The sequence below is a fragment of the Mustela putorius genome, unplaced genomic scaffold, assembly GCF_011764305.1.
Source record: "Mustela putorius furo isolate JIRA1106 unplaced genomic scaffold, ASM1176430v1.1 tig00000228_pilon_pilon_pilon, whole genome shotgun sequence".
Lineage (NCBI taxonomy): Eukaryota > Metazoa > Chordata > Mammalia > Carnivora > Mustelidae > Mustela > Mustela putorius.
Window position 1 is genome coordinate 10,867,222 of NW_025421322.1, and position 22,185 is coordinate 10,889,406.

Below are 22,185 nucleotides of genomic sequence, written 5' to 3' on the forward strand. Positions count from 1 at the left end.
GGTCATGATCCCAGGGTCCTGGGATCGAGGCCTGCATCGGGCTCTCTGCTCAGCGGGGAGCCTGCTTCCTCCTCTCTCTCTCTGACTGCCTCTCTGTCTACTTGTGATCTCTCTCTGTCAAATAAATAAAATCTTAAAAAAAAATAAATAAAGAAAGAAAGAAATAAAGAAAAAAAGAAACATGGTGCTGCACCACTCTTAATGGTGGGTATAAGCTGCCCAATGCACCCAAGAGGTGGGTCTGTAGTAGAGCTCTCACAGCCTCCCCTCCCCAACCCTTAAAACCATGAGTCACTCAATATAAGAAGGTGCTTGAGCAATTTCCCCCACAAATGTCTTTGTTTTTTTTTAAGATTTTATTTATTTATTTGACAGACAGAGATCACAAATAGGCAGAGAGGCATGCGGAGAGAGAGGAGGAAACAGGCTTCCCTGCTAAGCAGAGAGCCCGATGTGGGGCTCGATCCCAGGGCACTGGGATCATGACCAGAGCAGAAGGCAGAAGCTTTAACCCACTGAGCCACCAGGCGCCCCTCCCCCACAAAAGTCTTAAACCAAAATATTTTCTGGTGTTTTTATATATCTGATTTGCATAATATAAAACAAGATGATAAATAGATTTTTTTTAACTACATGATCTGAATCATTATACCTGGTAAACTTAGCATTTGTATCTTTGCAGTCTGAGAAGTGTTACTTTTCAACTAAGAACATAGAGAGTTTGTGTATATCAACTAAGGACTGGGTTGTTCAAATCTCATCCTAAAGGCAGAACATATAATGTTGAGGAAATACTGATTCAGAGCTAGTTAGTTGCCTTGAAGTAAATGATACTTTTAGGGTAATTATTAATTAGTTTAAATAGTCTTAATGTGGATTATCTTATTTCCACATAGATGCCTGTACCATTATGTCCATGTCAACTTCTGTTTAAGGATGTTCAAGAAAAATCATTATCGACTAACATTTTCAAGAAAAATTAAGTTTTTGAGTGTCAGTGATTTTTCAAAATAAGGAATCTCTCTTCGACAGTCACATCTTTGGTGGCACTTACTTGCTTTAGCAAATAAAATGTCATAAATCATGTTAACACTGGAGAGTTGTATATGATTACTGATTTTCTGATGACTGGGGGCAAGTCTGAAAACACTGTGTATGGAAGCATAGCATAAGCTTTATTTTCATTAAAAGTGGACTTATTCTCCCAGGGGAAATCACTTTATAGTATTCTGTACACAAGGAGATGAAATGGTTTTCATTTATCAAAAAGTTTTCCCCCAAGACAGCTTGATTTCTTTAACTAGTATAATAATTTTTATTGTTTAAACTTTACACTATCAAAAAAAAAAAAAAACTGAACCATGTTTCCCAAGGGTGAGTAATTGTTTGACAAAGATGTTAGAGAAGGATTTTTCTCTCCTTTCCCATTTCCCTCCCTCCTCTTTGCTCTCTCTTTTGGGGGGAAGGGTCTAGTTTCTGAAATTCTCATTAAGCGCATACAGTCTACGAACATCTATGAATGTACATAAGTTCAACGTGTACCTAAAATGATGCTTACTGTCTTAGAGTCCAAGTTTATAATTTAAAAGAAAATTTAAATTCAGTCCATACCAACAACAATAAGAACAACAACAAGAAGTAATTGTATTTTGGCAATACAGTATCAGCATATCCTTTATCTGTGTTATTAAACAACTTCAAATCGTTCTATGTCTTATGGTACTCTCTCCCTCTAAAATTAAACACACATGAAAGACACCTGGTTTTGAATTCTGAAATGCAATGCAAACCAGATGGATTTTATTGGAAATGTGGTCCTCGACTCTTATGCTGAAGTGGGAAGTTGATTTTTTTTAAAAATGACATCTACAAATACACACTTAAAAGGCAGCCTTTGTTGGTTAGATGTTAAGGCTTTGGGGGTTTTGGCCTGTTCCAAGAAATTGTTCTATAGAGTAAGTGGCCTCTTAAATTGGAAAATGCTCCTATTGGACATAGCATTTAAAAGTACAAAAAGAAGTTACTATTTCCTAAATTTTGAGACAGCGTCATTGCTTTAGCATACTAAAGCAAGTCATAAGGTGATTGGGAAATTTTGATCTTAACTTTTTTTTTCAAATGAATGATATAATTAAAATATTATACATTATAATACTGACTTATTTTTAAGTGCCTACTTTGTGCCATGCCTTGGGTATATAATGGTACACAGCCAAGATTTGATTCTTACCTTGGTACAGCTTAGTCTTGTGAAATGGTCTTGTTCATTTCTTAAAAACAAACAAATAAATCAAGACTCAATTAGTGGAAGATGGGAGAACTAACACATATCAAATACTAACTCTCCACCAGGAAGGAGCTAGAATTTTTCCCTCTTATTTAAGCTTCCCAGTAACCCTGCAAGGTAGTTACTATGATCCTCATTTCATAGTTGGGAAAACTGAGGCTCAGGGACATGAAGTCACTTACTTAAAGTCACACAGCGAGTGAACTCACAAATAGCAGAGTGAGCACTTGAATCCAGGTGACATCTCTCCTGAGTTTACTGCCTCTCTGCTGTGTAGAATTTCAACTCAGCAGGTCCCATTGCCCTTTCCTCCATGTCACTGAATGATTTAACTTCATCAAAAGAAATAATATACAGTAGTTCACAAAGTATCAGGGTGAAAATATGGAAATCGGCACTCCCAATATTGTCATTGGTCCCTAGAGCTCTATTTTTTTTCTTTGATGTGCCTCAGGCAAGTGAGTAAATGTACCCAAGATTTTTTTTTTTTTTTAACTAAAAGTCCATATACATAGGAGGAACTTTTTTTTTTTCTTTTAAATTTAGGAAAAAAGCAGCAATATTTAACTATTCCATTTTGATTGCGTTGATTTGATGGTAAAGCTATGCTGAGGTCTTTGCTGGGTTAAAAGGGATATTGTGAAAGCTAGTTTCCACTCATTTCTATTTTTTCTTTTAGAGAGATACCCTCGGTGGAGGCTCAACTCCTTCCAGGCCAACTAACACATGACTTATAGCTTTATCTTTTTCTTTTTTCCCCATATACTTCTCTGTATAGCCTACTTGCCGAACGCCTTCTGGGTTTTTTTGGGAATACCATTAATGATAGAAATTCACTATCTTTTGAAAGAGTTCATTCCATTTTTGTTTAGTTCTAATAATCAGGTTATTTTTCTTCAAAACATTGACAATATACATGTAGTTCTAGGTACAAACATATTCAATTCCTGTTCTGGGTGACAATCATTCAAAACTATCCCATAGAAGACATATCTAATTTGTCTTAGCTCTCATTGAGACCTAACTGAAAATAGCTATCATGATCTCCACCTATTACTTCTGTTAAATATCCCTAATTTCTTTTTCTGCTCCTAGAATAACAGAATTTGTGAGGTTTTTTACTAGAAACAAAGATGGTACTAACCCCCATAATCCTAAGGTAATTTTACCAAGTAAATAGTATAGCAATTCTAAACCCTTTCCCCTTATTGTAATATAGTTGCTAGATTTCTACAGATAAGGTCTAAGTTCATGTTAGTTTATTTTGGAAGTTGCTTCTTAATGTTGGCTGAAACTGAGTTTACCCTCAACTCAAAACCCTGTGCTTTTTTAACTTATGCTGTGTTTCAGTTCACAGCATTCCCTTAGATGTTGCTCTTTGGATGTTTGCTGTCTAATTTTACTTCCTTCTTTATTATTTGTCTTTTTTCCCTACTTGCTTTACATTTGTGTGTGTGTGTGTGTGTGTGTGTGTGTGTATGTGTGTGTGTTCTCTACTTTTATTATGATAGCCCTGGTTGTAGATTTGTGGACTTTCCAAACCTTACATATTTATATCTATCATTAGTTCTGTAACCTCAGCCACTTTCCCTTCAAAATTTGCCTCTCCTGTATTATCTGAGTTTCCCATTTCTGATTCTCCAATACGACACATTAGACTATTTCATTACATTATCTATGTCTCATTGCCTCTACTTTGTATTTGTGTTCTGCTATATCCTGAGGATTTTATTCAGGTCTGAACTTACTTCACTGAGATATTTTTTTTTTTAACTTGAGTCTGAATATGGATGTACCTAGGGGTTTTCTAGTAGTTTACAAATATTTGAACCATTTGATCTGATAACTCCCCTTTTAAAAGTTCATATAAGTGCATAAAGGTTTGGGTGTAAGAATGTTTATTACAGCATTACATGCAAATAATGTGAATTTCGATCTATAGGAAATTAGTGAATAGATACTACCTAATGTAATAGTTTGTTATGCAACTGTTAACACAAATTAAGTGTGTGTGTATGCATGTTTTCTTTCTTTCTTTCTTTCTTTCTTTCTTTCTTCCTCTTTCTCTTTTCCTTCCTTCCTTCCTTCCTACCTACCTTCCTTTCTTGCTTCTTTCCATAACTATAAATATATATTTATATATATTTGTGGGTATATAACATATCGAGCATTCTGCCAAGTGTATTTACTCCTTTTAGACAAACTAAAAATGTAAAAATATTGACACATCCATTCCTTGTGTATCAGAAAATACCATTATCTTTCTTGTTTATCAAAATTACTTGGGATTACTGCATTATAAAATCCATATCTTGATCATTTCCCAAATATTTTAAGCATCTTCTTTTATTATGTCACAGTACAAAAGCATCCTTGACTTACTTTTTGCCTTACTGACATCAAGATATAAGTTAGGAGAAGAGACCAACTTGAATTAAGAAAAACTGTTGCTACAAGCCACATAAAGTCTATGGTTTGAGTCTTTCCTGCTATGTCATATTTCCTCAAGGTATCATCAAGAGCCTAGGTTAAAAATAAAATCTAAACTAAAGATAAAATCTACACACCAAGTCTGAAGACAGAAGTGAAACTGCTTGCTAGGAAGTAAGTTTTTCGTAGCAATTAAATTTGATTTCCCCTTGAATGACACTGCATTTGAGTATATTTCTCTGAGGAAGTGTTGAGAAAGTGAAAAGTGCTTTAGTTACTGTACATTTTCATCTCTGTAGTGTCGTTTCCAAAGGTCTCCAAGCCTGTGGGATACTCCTGAAGGTCCCTGTAAAACCATCCAGAAACTTCACACCTCCTAAGTTTTTCTATTAAATTTCTTAGAGCAGAAGGGGACAGCTTTTTTGCAGTTTTGCAGTCATTATTTTGATTCTATTCATTCCTAGATGCTATGCAGGATATCAATTTGGAACTACATGTCTTTGTGTTATTATAACTTGTTAGCTTTGGCATCACTTTTACTCCCCCTCCACACTCTATGCAGATTAATCATTTCGCTTGCCTCATTGGATTCAATTGTTTTGGAAAGTTTGGTGTGATGATATTGTCCTGTGGAGTCTCCTGGTTGACATTTAGAGAACAGTCAGCATAATATTTTAGGTCACCTGTCACCAGGAAGTCCAGAGAGTTTGCCTCTTTTTAGAAGTCTGGCTTTATTTCTTTTGTGCTTTTTAAAATATATATTAATTTCTTTAGACATGAGAACCGTTTATAATTGATTTATCATTTTTTAGGTAATTAATCTTAATAGCTAGAAATGAGGGGCCTAAATAAAAATTAATGTTATTATTTTTCTTATACTTGGTAGGTCTATGTTTCCTGACTGCTGTTGAATTAGGCTTCAGAAACAAACAACAAGATTTGTGATTTCAGAGTCAAGTTTACCTCAGGTAATGTTTATAGACAAAATTGGTGCAGCCATTTTGACTGATTTCAGTGCTGAAAAGAAATTCTCATACACATCACAGACTGAAACTAACCAGTGTTTGCCAGAAGGGATTGTTTTTTGTTTATTTGTTTCATTTTTTGTTCATTCGTTTTTTTAAGCAAAACTATGTTACAAAGTAATGAGAGTTATTGATCTGGTTGGATATCTGGCCCATATGTTTAAACGAAAACATCATTTTTCCCCTTCTAAACGGACAATGTTGTAAAACTTAATATAATTGGGTCCACTATGGTTAAACACTTTACATGATTTATTTCATTTTATCCTTCTTGTAACCCTCAATGAGAGGAACTAATATCGTTAACTCCATTTTGCAGATCAGAAACTGAGTCTTGAAAAGGTTAACTAACAGGCTCCAGGGCACCCAGTTAACATGTGAAAAAATCTGTTACTCAAATGGAGCTCCAGATGAGTGCGAGAATCCAAGTTCAGAACTATTTTAACACAAAGCTTCGAGTATGCTCACCTTTCACACATTAAGGGAGTATGATGCCCACTGGTCTTGAAACTCCACACACTAAGGCAGAAGTCAAGTTTGCAATTCAATCCCAATCCATCTAAAACATTATTATTTTTTTTCAAGGCAAGTGGGTACATAATAGTGGCTCACAGTGGAAATCATAAGGGTGTCACAGGTCAGCAGTCACTGAGGAGAATTTCAGAGATGCTTGTACTAGGTCTGGTTCTAATTAGTAGTTCATTGTGAAGAATACTAAACACAGACAGGCACTCAAGATTAAATGGAAAAAGTAAAGGCCATTTTATCCAATGGAAACCCTTTAAAAATTGTCCTGAATAAATTGTTGCATACCTCGCAATTTTTTCCTGGTGTTTATGACAGGATGTTGCCAAAGTTTGCCTATTTGGTGCCCAGCCAAAAGTTTCGCAATTTCCTTCTGATCTGAAAACATTCTTGTCATAGTTTCTTTTGAGTCATCAACTTTTCCAGACATCACACAGTTGAGTCAATTAAAATAAAGTTAATTGGTATTTTTGTCCTTTGTCAAATTAAATCATTCCATATGGTGGGCTTTGCAGATTGCTGGAGATGTCTTTTGGGAAGGTGAGAGTTCAGAGGTGAAGGCCAAGAAACTGTTTTACTCCTTTGGAAAAAATAAGTGATCTCTTTTTAAGAATAAGAAATGTCATTTTAAAATAATCTAGATGCCAATCCTTGGAAAAATAATCTCCTGAATTTCGTAGGGTTTTACTTAAGTGTGCCCACAGAGGAATGTAAGTAAAACAGATCACCAGAGAGAAATCATCCTGAAAGATTGTTCTTCCTCATAAATGTTTAATCATATTATTGTATTCTTTACGTTCTTTGTTTAACTTTTAAAATACACGTGTGGAACTCGAGCTAGTACGTGGTGAATTTATGTATATTTCAGTTAAAAATATTCACATGTTCAAATAACTTCTTGACCTTTCTTATAAGTCCTCTTATATGGTTCTCTGAATTTCTTAAGATGGTTCTGTGACCAGAAGTTGTTCACTGGTGTTCTTTGTTTGAACACAGGTTCACTGTGTTCTTTTCATCAAAATAGTAGGCTACACTGGTAACTGTTATCTTGACAACTTATTACAACAGACCTATCATTTATTATATCTACCATGTATATAGTGCTGGAATGTGCTATATATATATATATATATATATATATATATATATATATATTCATTTATTTATTTCACCTTAACCCTTCTAATAGCCTTATGAAGAAACTGACATGCAGGCATATTAAGTAATTTGCTCAAAGTCACAAAGTTTTAAGTGGGAAGGTTCAGCTCTTTCTTTGCATGTGAAAATTGGTCTTCTGAAAGCTCATCTATTTATCCTAAATATAGTTCTCAGTATAGATATGGAAGGATAAAAAAGGATCAGTTGGTAGTGAGAATTAACTAGAAGTTTTGACAATATAGAGACATAGCCAAGCGACTGAACCGTATGAACAGAAAAGCAGGTACAATAGGAGTTGTTTGTTTTTAAATCACGATGCTTGTCCAGTGGCAAATGACAGATGTCCCTGGCTGTACTAGGAGATGTGCAATAGGAGAATGTATCACAAAAAGAAGGGGGCAATTCCCGAGTTAGGAAGCGTCGGTCTTTTGCCAGAATTCCATTCCAATGGATTATTTTTATTCTAATCACCATTTAGGAATTTTTGGCACCAATTGTTTTTCTTTTCTTTCTTTCTTTTTTTTTTTTTTTTTAAAGAAGGAAGTGTAGTCCATCGTTGCTAGAATCTGTACCAACGGAAGAACTTTACTACTTTTAGGAACATTTTATGCCTTGAAATTTTTCTCTCCATGGAATGCATCTTTAAGGACTGTTTTTGTTCATTACCTTTCTAAAATGTTCTTTAGTGTAATATCCTGGAAAGAATGTAAACCTCTGACTGGTAGACATTCTGGAATAATACTGAGGATAATATTGGGCATACAGTCTGTGCCGTGGTGGTATCAGTGAGAGCAAAGTGGAGTAGAGCATCGCAGATCCAGCTCTAGTGCTCACCACAAAGCAAAAAAATAAAAATAGAAAAAAAAATTTTAAATTGAGATAATTTTAAAGAAATAAATTAGATCACATTGCTCACATTTCAAAATCTTCCCCCGCTTCCCACAGCACCTGGAACTAAACCTCCGTCCCTAAAAACGCCATCCACATCTCCAGGGCAGGGCTGCTGCCACTTCTGCAGCCTCCTTCACCTCTCCCAGCACTTGATTCTCTCCACGCTGACCTCCCCCTCTTTCCCTAGCACACCAAGCACAGGCTGGCCTCTGGGGCTTTTTATTTGTGGTTTCCTCCTCGAGAACACTCTGTCCTCAGAGCTTTGGCCCAATTCACTGCTGAAACATTAAAGCCGTCTTCTCACTATTATCTGACTGCTTTTTCTAAAATGGCCCCTCATCCCCTCCCATTCCTTCTCCTGTCCAGCCCGGCTTCGCTTTCTTAATAGCATCTTTAGTTATCCTTGAGTTATTTGAGATTTACATGTTAAAAAATTAAGTCTCCCTTAGAACAAATACAAGCTCAGTGATGCAGAGTACTTATCAGTCTTGTTCTCAGCCTCAGTTTGTACCAGCTATGGAACACTTACCCACTGGATCCATTAACAAGCAAACAAACAAAGAAATGTTGCAGGCCGAGGCTTCTAACAACCTTCCCACATGTGCAGGAAGGCTCAACGTCTCTGTCTCTGAGTTTTAGAGTTAAGGCCTAAGAGAAAGAGAAAGCTTGCCTTTTACCAACCTAATAACTGCTTTCTAAATTAGGACTTCCTCTCCAGGGTTTTTGATGCGAGACTGTCCTCTGCCCAGAGGAAGCCCAAATAACACATTTTTTATTGTCCACGACAATTTCCTGAAGCTATTTTCTGTCTTACTACTGAGCTCTGCTAGCCTCATCTCTTACCTGTCTGCACGGGGCTTTGTTCCTGTTGGGCCTTGTTTTTGTTCCGATTCCCTAAAATGATTCAGGGTGGCTCGCTGTTTGCACCAACTCCACTAAAATGTTACTATCATTATGTCCTCCCCCTAGGCCACAGGTCAAAATTCCCACGAGTGGGCTTCCGTACACCTTTCCAGAGAAATACCCTTGTTCAAGGCCTTCTTGCAACACTAGTGCAGTTAGGCATCCAGGTTTTGGATCTACATTTATTTATTTATTTATTTAAGAGGTATATTTATGTATTTATTTGACAGAGAGAGAGTGAGCACAAGTACGTAGAGAGGCAGGCAAGGGGAGGGGGGAAGCAGACTCCTGCTGAGCAGAGAGCGGATGGGAGACTGGATCCCAGGACCCTGAGATCATGACCTCAACCAAAGGCAGAAGTTTAACCCACTGAGCCACCCAGGCACCCTGTGGATCTACATTTAATTAGTGCTTTTGTTCTGTGACACTCTTGTCTTTCCAGATGGAATGTTCCATCCCTTCTGGCATGCTTGTCTGTCCTGTCTGCTGCTCAGAGCTGCTTATTAACCTCTGGTTGGGGTGATCCTTTTGCTTATCATTGGTTACTCCTTTGATTTTTGAGGGACCCTCCCCAAAATGCGGGAACAGCTTTCCTCGCTCCTTCCTTGTTTGAGAGTTTCAGTCTGGTCTTTGGGAACCGCGCTCTGAGTCCCACTTAATAATTCGTGGAGGGGAATGAAGGGCCTTCATGCAAATAGAGCGTGGGAAACTTGCCAACGCCAACAACCAGGGATGGAAATGATGAGCGAGCTGTGTCTGGTTATCCAGGAAGTTGCAGTTAGCATTCAGGGTGCGACAGGATCATGGATAAGACCTCAGTATCGTAGAAAAATATGAATTTTTGAATGAGTTTACTTGGTAATGTTCCCTTCAACTTCATACCAGAGTGACTAGAATGATAAGGAGGGTTTGACATGGTGGTGTCCCAACTGAATTGTTCATTCCTGGTCACAAAACGTTCGCTTTGCTTTCAGCTCTCCATAGTGCCTTGACAGGATTTTCCAAACAGTGGGTGCTCCATAAATATTGACTGGCTAGAATTTGGAATTTCAAGTGTCATAACTTAGGGGGTTGTTGGCTTCTTAACCTTTGTGAACTACAAATGTAGTTAATAGCTAAAATTGGATCTCTACTTAGAAACATTTCCACTCAGCTCCTGGTCCAAGTTACACAGCAAAGCCTTAATGTAGAAATTACCCCCCCCGACTTATTTTTTATAGCTCCAAGTCTATTACTTAAGGCCAATAAATAGTGGTTAATAATAGAGAAGTCTTAAATTTCAGGCATGTTTCTAGAGAATAAACTTAATGATATTGTTAAGTGGGGGCAAAGAACTATTATTTGTTTTAGTCGCAGTCATTAAATATCGAAGGGAAGCGCCCATATCATGCCCCAGTAATGGTTTTATTTGGTTTGCCTTTTGCCTCCTTAAATTTGGAAAGTGGCACCGAGAACAGTAACACAGGTCTTTTTTTCTTTTTTCTTTTTCTTTTTTCCCTTACGGTTGCAGTTTATCTTCTAAATATAGCAGATTTTTATAACATTTTAAATCAGATTTCAAATGCTTTTAAGAATCATGGTAAAATAAGGCACACCTAAATGAAACAGGTTATTGTTAACGGACAGATCTATAACCCATGTTACTAAAAGGGGAGGGACGTGAACTCTAGAAAGTAACTAAGTATAATAAACTGGACAAAATTTCCTCCGCTGAAAGAATGAGAATATATATAACTTAATCAAGTTCTAGAAGTTTGGTTATTTTTTACTCTCTAAATATTCCTTAGCTTGTGCTGAACACTGGACTTTGAGCTAGGTTTACAAATATGAGTACAAGTTGGTCCCTACCTAGGAGGAGCTTACAAGACAAAGGAGAGGTCTCGCAGTAGGGGTTAGGGATACCACAAACACCCAAGACAAACCTCGGATTACTGGGAGAAATAGTACAGCTTCTCTTTCTGTTGATAAAATTTTCTGTTGATAAAATATTAAGGAATAAGTTGGTAAAATACAAAACTCAAAGATCTCCAATGCAAGGAAATTAAGACTTACTAATTATCCCCATGGCTTCTGGTGCCTTGACTCCCTCGTAGTTAGTACGTGAAATTTTGAGGGAAGTAGTCAGAACATAAAAACAAATTGCTTACAATTGCAAGACACTCAATCATACCTTACAAAATTTGCTAAATAAAACAATCAATATTTAAAGGATGTTTCCTTGAGGTTTATTACTTAATAATGAAAAACAGAAAGTCAAATGCCTTTAAGGATATGCTTATTCTTCTTGCCACAACAAAAATGGCTAAAGTAATACACAGAAAAGAACATAAAAATGTAGTAACATATTTAAATGCATGCCTTTGTCATAAGATCATTGAAAGATGCACAAGACTGATACAGATGGATAGACTTGAGCATTAGAAAGAAGCCACCCAGCTTGGGAATTTTGCAATGCAGTTGGAGAAAGGCACAAATGTTGCTAACATGTCTCAGCTGACAGCATTTTCTCAATTCGACTTCAACAATGAAATACACAAAGAACTACTTATTTCTGTAAACCACCAAAGGAAAGATGTAGCAAAGATGATGCACTCTCAGCAGAAAATTATTTTGTTAATAAAAACAATGTTTTATGGAAATAACTGTGAAGTGTAACCACTGATGAGGCAGCTGCTCTCTACTGGAATTTCACAAAATGGTCCAGGGAGATCTTGCACAGAGAACATTGCTTTCCGAATCCTTTATAGGTAAGCTATTTAGGCCAAAGGGTGTGCAAATCCAGGAATAGTGAGTGCATAAATTCTTAAAGACTATTTTCTACATAAAAGCAAGACATCTAGGGGCCCCTGGGTGGCTCAGTGGGTTGAGTCTCTGCCTTCGGCTCAGGTCATGATCGCAGGGTCCTGGGATTGAGCTCTACTTGGGCTCTCTGCTCAGCAGGGAGCCTGCTTCCCCCTTTCTCTCTGCCTGCCTCTCTGCCTACTTGTGATCTCTGTCAAGTAAATAAATAAAATCTTAAAAAAAGAAAAGCAAGACATCTGAGATACAGTAGAATCTTTAAAATACTTAGTAGTGAGATAGGAAGTAGTTATGAAAAACTTGTGTATAAACATCTCAAAACCTGAGAGACAAAATACTTCAAAAGAACTTTTAAAAAGAAGTCTTGTTGGACTGAAAGTTAATCTACACATTTATTCTACGTCAAAGAGTAGTCCAAATTTGTTGATGATACATGGATATCACATATTTTAATAGATAACTTTAAAAAAATCACACACCTATTCTAGAAGAAAAAACTGATATTCAAAGAAATATTTGTGATGGAGAAATCACTTTGAGAAAAAATGTTAAGAGATTTTTCCTGGTTAAATGACAAAATGACATTTTGTTTCTGAAAGTGGTACGAATGTGTTTACTCAGAAATATTAATCTCTGAACTTTTAAAAAGTATTAGAAACATTTTTTTTCACCTGTTAAAAATCTTATACATAAAAAGTTCTCATGGGCTTTGAATCCATTTACTAAAATAGTCATATGTATTATTTTTTATCAGTTTACAAGAAAACCTGATCTCATGAGGAAGTTGATGAGAAGTTACTAGCCATTTCAACAAAAACATTTGCATAACTTGTAAATGAGGCTGAAAAATGAGTTTATTTAATAAGCCCACTTTCTGATGCCTTTGTAATAACACTGGATTTGCATATCTTTTTAAGATTTCACTTTCAAATATCCCTTCCTTATAAGTATATATTACAGTTTGTTTATTTCAAAAGGGATCCTATAAACTGGTAGCTGGATCTAGAGGCTGATTCAGGTTCAGTTTTCGGCAAGAATGCCTGGAGTCACATGATATTTAGTTCTTTATTTTTATAGATGTTAACAGCCATTTCTGGGATCCATCAATTCCCTTGTGGCTGCAAAATGGTGATGTTGTAAGTCTATCATTTTATGAAGAGAAATATCTTCATCAACTATTTGATTATCCTGAAGAATAGCTTGTTGAGGATAGGAGGGATAAATGCCAGATTCTTGCCCTCATTTACTAGTTTTCAACACAAGGGTTTTGCTCCCTTGTATTGCCCACGATATAATATACATAATGCATATGGTATATCAAATATACCCATACACATAATACACAAAGGCATAAGAACAGAACAGAACTGGGTCAACAGGATGGACTGAAAGTTCAACAGATTTAGAACACAGAAGAAGAGGAAATGCTGAGATTCCTTCAACAAATATATATTTGGATGTGTACCAGGATTGAGCTTTGTGCTAGATTTAAGGAATATGACAATTAAGGAACAGAGGGGCCTTCTCTCAGGAAGCCCAGAATCTAGCAAGGAAGAAAGACAATCACATGCAAGTAGCTGTAATACATTGTATTAAGTGTTTCTATAGATTTAAAAATATGGACTTACAGGCGTAGGGACAAGACCACTGTGGATCAAGAAAGATCTAATAGAGGTAATGTTTGATCAAATTCTTAAAGAATGTTTTGGGATTTTTAATAGCCCTGGACTCAGGGCAGCAAATGGAAGGCATTCCAGACAGTAGGAGCCAAATGCACAAAGATGCAAGACTTGGAATGGGGGAGATTTCTGTGTTTTAGGAATCACATTTAGGACAGTTTGGCTGGAATATGTTTCTGGTCCAGCTCCCTGTCCTCCAACATTCCAGGGCCAGATGAAGAATATAGGGAGAGGGGGATAGGGAGAATGTGTGCCTCAGGGGATAACGATAGAGAGTATGACTGAAGATGTGATTCTCATGAGCTTGACTCCCCATCAGTCTTTTCCATTACACTCTGCTGGGCTAGGGGAGCTCCCATAATGACTGAGGTGATTTCCTTGCTGACTTGATGGGGGTTTGAAAATAAAATTAAGTTGATTTAAAACATATAACGCATTATATAATTATATTATTGTAATGTAAAATATTGGGACATTCCTTGAATGTCTGAAAGTGTGAAATTGAGATTCATACCCATAATATATACATAAAATATATTATTTGATTCTGACAGTGGTACTGGAAAACAAAAAAGAAAGGAGGTATTATTATTATTATCCATTAATAATAATAATAATTATTATTATTATCCATTAATAATAATTATCCATTATTATCCAATAATTGAGGAAAAAAATTTCAGAGAAGGTTAAGAGAATTTCCAGGGTAAAGATCAGTGCTAGGTCATTGGTCTAGATCTACTGAACATATAAATATAAATATGAATATAAATATAAATATATATATAAATATATATATAGTTAAAGTATTTATCTACAGATAGTTGAAGATTGTTTTTTGAGTTATTAGATATATATGACAGTGTTCCACTGCACATGCACAATTTCCAAAACCCTAGATCTTTTTTCTGATAAGAAGACTATTATTATACTCTTGGTTTATCATAAATGGTAGGCAAAATTCTGTGGTGGCCACCAAGATTCCCTACTTCCTATTGTGCTTATCCTACATAATCCTCCAGACTGTGAATATGATGGATTTCACTCCTGTCTCTGACATCTAGACCCAGATTTAAAGAGCTCATGGGATTAGGTCAAGCCCATATAGACAATCTGCCTGGAGAGCAGCCAGGAGCTGAGAATGGCCCACAGCTCACATCCAGCAAAGAAAAGGAGCCTCAGTTCTACAGTCTTGAGAACTTAATTCTGCCAACAATGAGCTTGGAAGGGGATCCCCAGCTCCAGAAAAAAGCAGCTTGCTGAAGCCTTGAGTTTGGCCTTAGAAGACTAAGCAGAAAGCTCAGTGAATAATGCAGGAGGTGTAACAGTTCAAAATAAATATTTTGATAAAATGTTTCTTGGGGTAAATAAATAAGGTTTTTATGTTAGAAAACAATAAAACATACTGAAATATTTTAAGCCAAGGACATGCTTTCCACTGAAAGCATATTGCTGAAAACCACGTTGAGTTTGCATTTAATCACTTTTGAGAACATGACAGACTGAGCTAAGTAGTTTATAGGACTAAGAATGCTGTGGGTCTATATAACTGGGAAAGAATAAGGGCGCAGTGTAGAAAAGTGGCAGTGATGAGGGGATGGGGCAGGGAGAGGCATGCTGAAATGGAAGAAGAGAGGAATAGAGTCGTAGTCACTGGCTTGGATCTGGGCCAAGGCAACCACTACATACAGAGTGAATTTAAACTGAGGGCACACTAAAGAAATCTGATGACTTCTTTAATCTGAAATATCCCAAGATTACAGTAGTGGAATCATGGATTACAGTAGTGAAAGAGCAGTCATACTGGCTATTCTACTTCCTTTCACTTCAAGTTCACCTCTCCCTCAGACAACTTCCCAGTCCCTATGGCCAACCCCATAATAGCCCCAGAGATGATTATTTTTCACTATTCTATTCTAACACAGAGTGGGCAGGCATCCTTCTCTCAGTTATGTAAAGGATATTTGATTCTAGCCTGGCATATTTAATAGAACCTCACAAGGAAAAGCATAATGATAACAGAAATAAAATATAATTCACAGCTGGTCATGAGAAGACTTCTTTGAGAGACCACCAGCTCCATCTGTCCTCCTAGAGACTCCTGATTCTTCTTCTTCACCTGGACTTGACCTTAATGGAGGCATCTGTTTCTCAAGAATGTACCTTGACACATGTAGTCTTCTCTTGGTTTTCATGCCACGAGAAGCAGAGCGTGAGGAAAGGGTTGTGGGCAAGTGGTCTATTTGGGAGGGGATTCCAGGAAACACCGGTGAAGGATTAGAGGTAAGACGTGTAAGGGAGTAAGACAAGAAATAGAACGCTATCAAGGTAGTTGCCTCTGATAGAAACTGGAGCTCATTTCTGCCAGGGAATCTGAGGGACAGTGAAGAATGCATGTCATAGTCACCTCAGTTGAGGAGGAAAGAAGCTGAGGTACTTGCCTCCAAGTATCTGTCATCATTGAATGTTTCTTGCAACATTAACTAACCAACACTTTCAGCTCGCCCTGTCCAGGTGCTGAGCATGCTTTCCTGACTAAAAAACAAACAAACAAACAAAACATCTTTTGCTAAAGAATCACAGGATTGCATAGTAAAGAGCCCTTCCTCTGTTGAGGTAAATGCTCAGTGGCACCCATGCTGTCTGCTGTGACACTTCTCAGAACCTTCAGGCTCAGAAGCAGTCAAGTAACTTTTACTGATCCTGTCTACACATCATGGATCTCTCCAAGTGGCTCATTCTCCTCTTAACCTGTGGTCTCACAAAAGCAATACATCAGAACCTCACAGTCCAGGAGAGACCAAATGGAGGCTTTTGTCTTTTCTTCCTTCTTCCCTCTCTGAGCACTAGAGTCACCATTAATCACTAGGTTGGACATAGGCAGTTCAAAGATTATCAAATGGTTTGTAATGCTAGGATTCCACACTTATTTCCAGTTTTTCCTTAAACTTTAAACAAAATACCTTTAATTTGGAAGAAACGTAACCTACATGATTCCCATTTGTATATAAATTATCTGATGTTCTTTTTACATGAGTTCTTTGATGCTTGGGAAGAAAATACGTCTTCCTAATCCTGTTTAAAGGAGGAAAGCATTTTTTTAAAATTATAAATTCTGGGAAAAATATTTTGGGTTATTATTTTGAGTTCCTGCTGTTTTCATACACATGTCCTGCATCTCTCCATCCATCTACCCACCTAAGGAACAAACCTTTACTTTCCTTCTAAACTTTTTTAGTATTCTGCTGGGTTTGGAAACACAAAATAAAATAACACACAGAACAAGAACTCAAGGAGTTTATAGTCTGGACCAGAAAGACAGTACATATAACTTGCCCCTTAATTGAGATCCAAGGAATATTCTTGGCAAAATGTTGGGTTCTAGTAACACAAAACTAATCAAGTCCAATTCCTGGTGCAAAATTCTCATGATCTGGAGCAAGAACATGAATGTTAACAGTTGACTAGAACACAAGGCAAACTGTAAAAATCCTGCAATACAAGTAGAAGTAAAGTGTTGGGGGCAGCAGAGAAGAGTGAGTAACTGTGTTTAGGGGAATTTGGGTGGACTTCAAAGAGAAGGCAATTTTTCCTGGGCATGTCCATTCACAGGCACAAATAATGTGTAGGTAGGCCCAAATAATGCCCTAGATGGTGTGAGGTGACCTTGGTGTGGCAATGTAAAGCTGTTAAGATAAGTGGTGCTCTTCATTTTACCATTTTCATTCATCTAGACATCTCTGAAAAAAGTGGATTAATCTCTTCACATGCATGATTTTCAATCTTAATTAAATTTTTATTTTTTATTTTATTATTTTTTAGAACTTAAAGAATTATTTATTTGTCAGAGAGAGAGATTTAGAGAGAGCCCATAAGCAGGGGGAGCAGCAGGCAGAGGGAGAAGCAAGTTCCCTGCTGAGCGAGAAGCCCGATGTGGGACTCCATCCCAGGACCCTGGGACCATGACCTGAACCAAAGGCAGACGCTTAACTGGCTGAGCCAACCAGGTGTCCCTCAATTAAATTTTTAAAGTTGTAACTCCTCTGGACTGTTAGTTCTCCCAATACCTTAAGTGGTTTTTCCAAGCTATTTTCAAGCACTGTTTAATTGAACTGCCTATACTCTCATAAAGCTTCCTTTTCTTCTACTTCCTCTATAAAAGAGGCCATTAGGTGGCTGTTCCTCTGATGGCATTTCATTTCCTCCTAGTCTCTTCTCTTGGAAGAAGGGATGTTTCTCCTCCTCTTCAAACTCAGCTTCCTCTCACCCCCTCTATTCTTAACTCCAGGTCCTCAGCTACCTCAAAGTCCTTGTTCCATCAGGGACTTTTCTGTTCCTCCTTTCAACTGCAAACCTTGTTCCTTAGCCTGAAAATTCACTCACACACCTCTCATCCTAAAAAAAAAAAAGAAAAACCTATCTTGGTCCTTGTTCCTCTAGTTCCCTCCCTATCCCCTTCCATTCTTAATCCATTTCCTTGAAAGTATTTTCTAAACCAAAGCCTCTCAAACTTTAAGGTCTGTAGATCACTTGAAAATCTCATTAAAATGAAGATTCTAATTCAGTAGTCTGGGATGGGAGTCGAGATCCAGTATCTCTAACCAGTCTCCAGCATATCATGCTCTCCCAGAGGTCATTCTAAATTGCAAAGGTCTAAAGTCTCATTCTCCTCATGTTCTGGCCTTCCGTTTATTCAGACCCCTCTTACCATCTAGCTTCTAACCCCTATGCCTCTAAGGCCTCCCCCATAAAAAATCACTAATTCACCCTGGAATGCTAAACCAATGGACACTCTGCAATCACAGTACCTCCCACCCTCTGTGCGGAGTTAGGCATCCTTGATTATTAATGCAATCTACTATGATGTCATTCCCTCTTGGTTTTCCTTTTGTCTGACTGACCACAATTTCTCATCTTCTGTTTGAATTCTCCTTGTTTACCTGCTTTTTAAAATGTTTATGTTCCATCCAGCTTCTATTTTACTATATTCTCTCTTGCAATAATCTCATCTAGCAATTTTTCATTTCTACTTGGATACTACAAAATCTTCCTTCTCAGTCCTGCTTGAGCTCAGACTCATATATCCAACTGCTAAACTTGAATCACTAGTGTCTCAAATTTAACATATAGAAGCTAACTCATTAGCTACTCTTCAAAGCCCATGTTTCCAATTTTGGATATCTGTGTCCCCTTATTTTGAATCAATCAGGACAAAAATCTGAAATGATCCTCATCTCTTCCTCACCTTCCATCCAATCATTAAAGTCTTTGGATTTTTTTTTTCCTAGGATCTCTCAAAATCCAGCCTCTCCAGTCCATTCCTACTGTCGTCGCTGTATAGATCAGATCTTTATCCTAACAGGCTTATAGAACAGCGTCTTCACTGATCCAAACTTTTCCAGTCTTACCCTCTTCCAATTCATCTACTAATTACAGCAGGTATAGTCTTCTTAAAGTCTATAAAATTCTTTGCTGTCTCCCTTTAACAAGAAAATGAAGCCAAAGTTTAAGAACAGGACTTAAAGTCCTTCATTATCTGGCCCTATCTTCAGCCTCATCTCCTGTTACCCCTTCCTCAAAGAAACTTTATGGCTCATTCATAGTGGACGATTTGGAGTTCCCCATAACTCCATGCTTTCTGACATCTTTATGCCTTTGTGGTTCCTTTGTCCCTCTGTAAACTCTCAATAAACTTTTGAAATAAAGCTCAGATGCCATCTTTTGTGGATTATGTAAATTGAGAGAGGCCTGCAGGTTTCTTTTAGTTTAAAAAATGTATATATAAAATTAATTATTGAGTAGTTACTCATTTTTGTCCTTACACACTATTATTCACAGCTATACACAGTACAACCTTTAGGAGACTTAATCACTCTTGTCTCGGAATTCTTTTTGTAGCTTAATTCTATTAATTAAAAAAATTTTCTACCTAATGTTTCATCTGAATGGTAGTAATTGCTCAGTATGTTTGTTAGATATAATTCCCAGTCTTCCACTAAATTAAAGTTATAAAATAATTTCCCAAAGGAAGAGTTTATGTAACTATAATCCAACATCTCATTATGGCTATTATGGTTGTATTTTTCTTTTAATGGCAATAGTTAAGTTCCTTTAGAACCTTAATTATTTTCATCTCTAATCTTTTACATCACCATTTTGATGTTTACATATTATATTAAAGTGCACACAAAATAATATTCCCTGCTTATAATATTTTCTTTTAAATTTATTTCTAACTTAAAATGTTTTCATACTTCCCCTCCCTTTTCTTTTATTTGATCCTGGTTCCTTACAGCATATCTAGGTAGCAGATGTTTATTTCCTTAAAAAATTAATTTACATAAGAGGAACTTAGGATTGTTACAGTTCTGTGGCAGAACAAGCTGACAGTATTACCTTCCAGGTTCCTAACATCACAACATGCACATCGACTCCCCATGAAGGCTGAGATAGTGTGGTTGGGTGGGCAGGAGGCAGATTAGTCTTAATAGCAGATGAAGTAGGAGGTTGCCTGTAAAAGATGATTATCAGGAGTCATTCTCCTCTTCACAATAACAATAAAATATTCTTTCACATTTCTCATCAAAATGAGAGTTAACATGTCAGAATTTGAGGTAATTTTTCCTGGGGTAAAAGGCAGTTATTAAGGAGTTATTAAGCCTTAACAATTATCTGCCATTTGGAATGAGTTTATTGGTTTCTTTCTTGAAAGAGCACAAGAGATATAATGACTTGTTTAAGTCAGTATTTCCTAGGAATCCTTTCATTATGTTCACTTTTATTTTTATGTTTAATTTTAAACTGAATGGCTGATATAAGGTAACTAATCAATAAAGTAATTATCAGAAGAATTCATGAGAAAATATTGACCTTGAGTTGGAATATACTACCCTTATTAAGAGAGCAAAATCAACTAGAAAAAAGACTTCAGTTGAACCTTAAATCCCAAAGCTCAAATACATATGTCTAAATTCAAAATTATTACCTTATGTTAAAATAATAAGTGTGTAATATAAATGAGTAATAACTATTCAATAATACATTTCATATATATGCATAATTATAAAGTTAAAAGAAGCATATAGACCTCCTTCAATCTACACAGTATATATGTTCCTGCAAAATTGTTAATGAAGTAATTTCTGAGGTGAATAAAATTATAAATTATAAATTTAGGCATTTTTTTTCTGGACAAAAATAAGCTAAGTTTCATCTGAGAACAAATGGCTTAAGATAGTGGTCAAATCTATGGAGGGTGAATTTTGTAGAGATAGAAGGGGTTTCTTAATCTTGCAGAGCAATTCAGTTCCACTCAACACAGGACAAGGGTCTATTAGGTACTGTGGGAAATTTAAAAAACGAGCAAGTGACAGCTTCTCATAAATCAAAGCTCAAATAAAATGTGTTAAGAGCTTTGTGAGTGGAGAGAGGGTGACAATTAAGAGAAGACATCAGAAAAAGTATCACGAAGCACTATATATTTGGATGCAACATAAAGAACTGCTAGAACTTTTGCCCATCTGAAAGAAGAGAACATCATTTTAGAGAGTGGTTCTGAACCTTGGGATTCACAGAAATCTCATGTGTGATGGGGGATGCTGTATCATTCTGTATCAGTTAGCTATTGCTGCAATAATGATGTTTAATAAAACACAACAAGATGTAGTGGCTTAAAACAACCACCCCTTACTGTGTCTCATGATTATGCTGGGCAGTTCTGCTGATCTGAGCCAGGCTCAGCTGAGCTTAGCTGAGATCACTTAGGTATTGGGGATCATCTGCTGAGTTAGCTGGGGGTTGGTTGGATGAGGGTGGTCTCAGCTGGTAAACTCAGTCTTGCTTCCTGTGATCCTCCATCCTCCCTTAGGCTTCCCTGGCCTTTTTTTTTTTTTCCAGGCCAAGGTAGGGTGGTGCTGAATGTCTCTTTACACCTAGGCTCACACAAGTGATACACAAGCACTTCTGCCTTCTCTGACCTACAGCAAGTTTCAAGCCAGCCGTTCAGAAAAACAAGGAAATAGACATCACCTTTCTATGGGATGAACTGCAAAGTCACACGGTAAGAGCATGAGTCAAGAGAGGAAGGACTAGGGGGTCATATTTGTAATTAGTCCACCATGGGGGCCTCTTCATTTTGACTGAAATATGGAGGAGGAGGAATGAAGCTATCTGGTGATGCAGGACGAGGTTGACCTGACATGTTTATTTCAGATTTAGGCAGTAGTGAGGAAACACTGAAGGGTTTTGAGCACGGAAGAAGTGTGTTCAGAAGTCTGGCTTTAAGAATAAGTTTGTGTGACTATGGGTAAATAGAAGCAGGAAACAGGAGAAAGGATATCGTTTCTAATCATGTAGGTGGAAGTTACTAAATTGTCAAATCAATGTGATGGTAATAGGCACAGAATCAAGCGAAAAAGTAAGACAGTTCCTTAATAAGGACCGAACTGATAAAACCACTAATAGGATAACAGGCTTGAGGGGCTAGTAG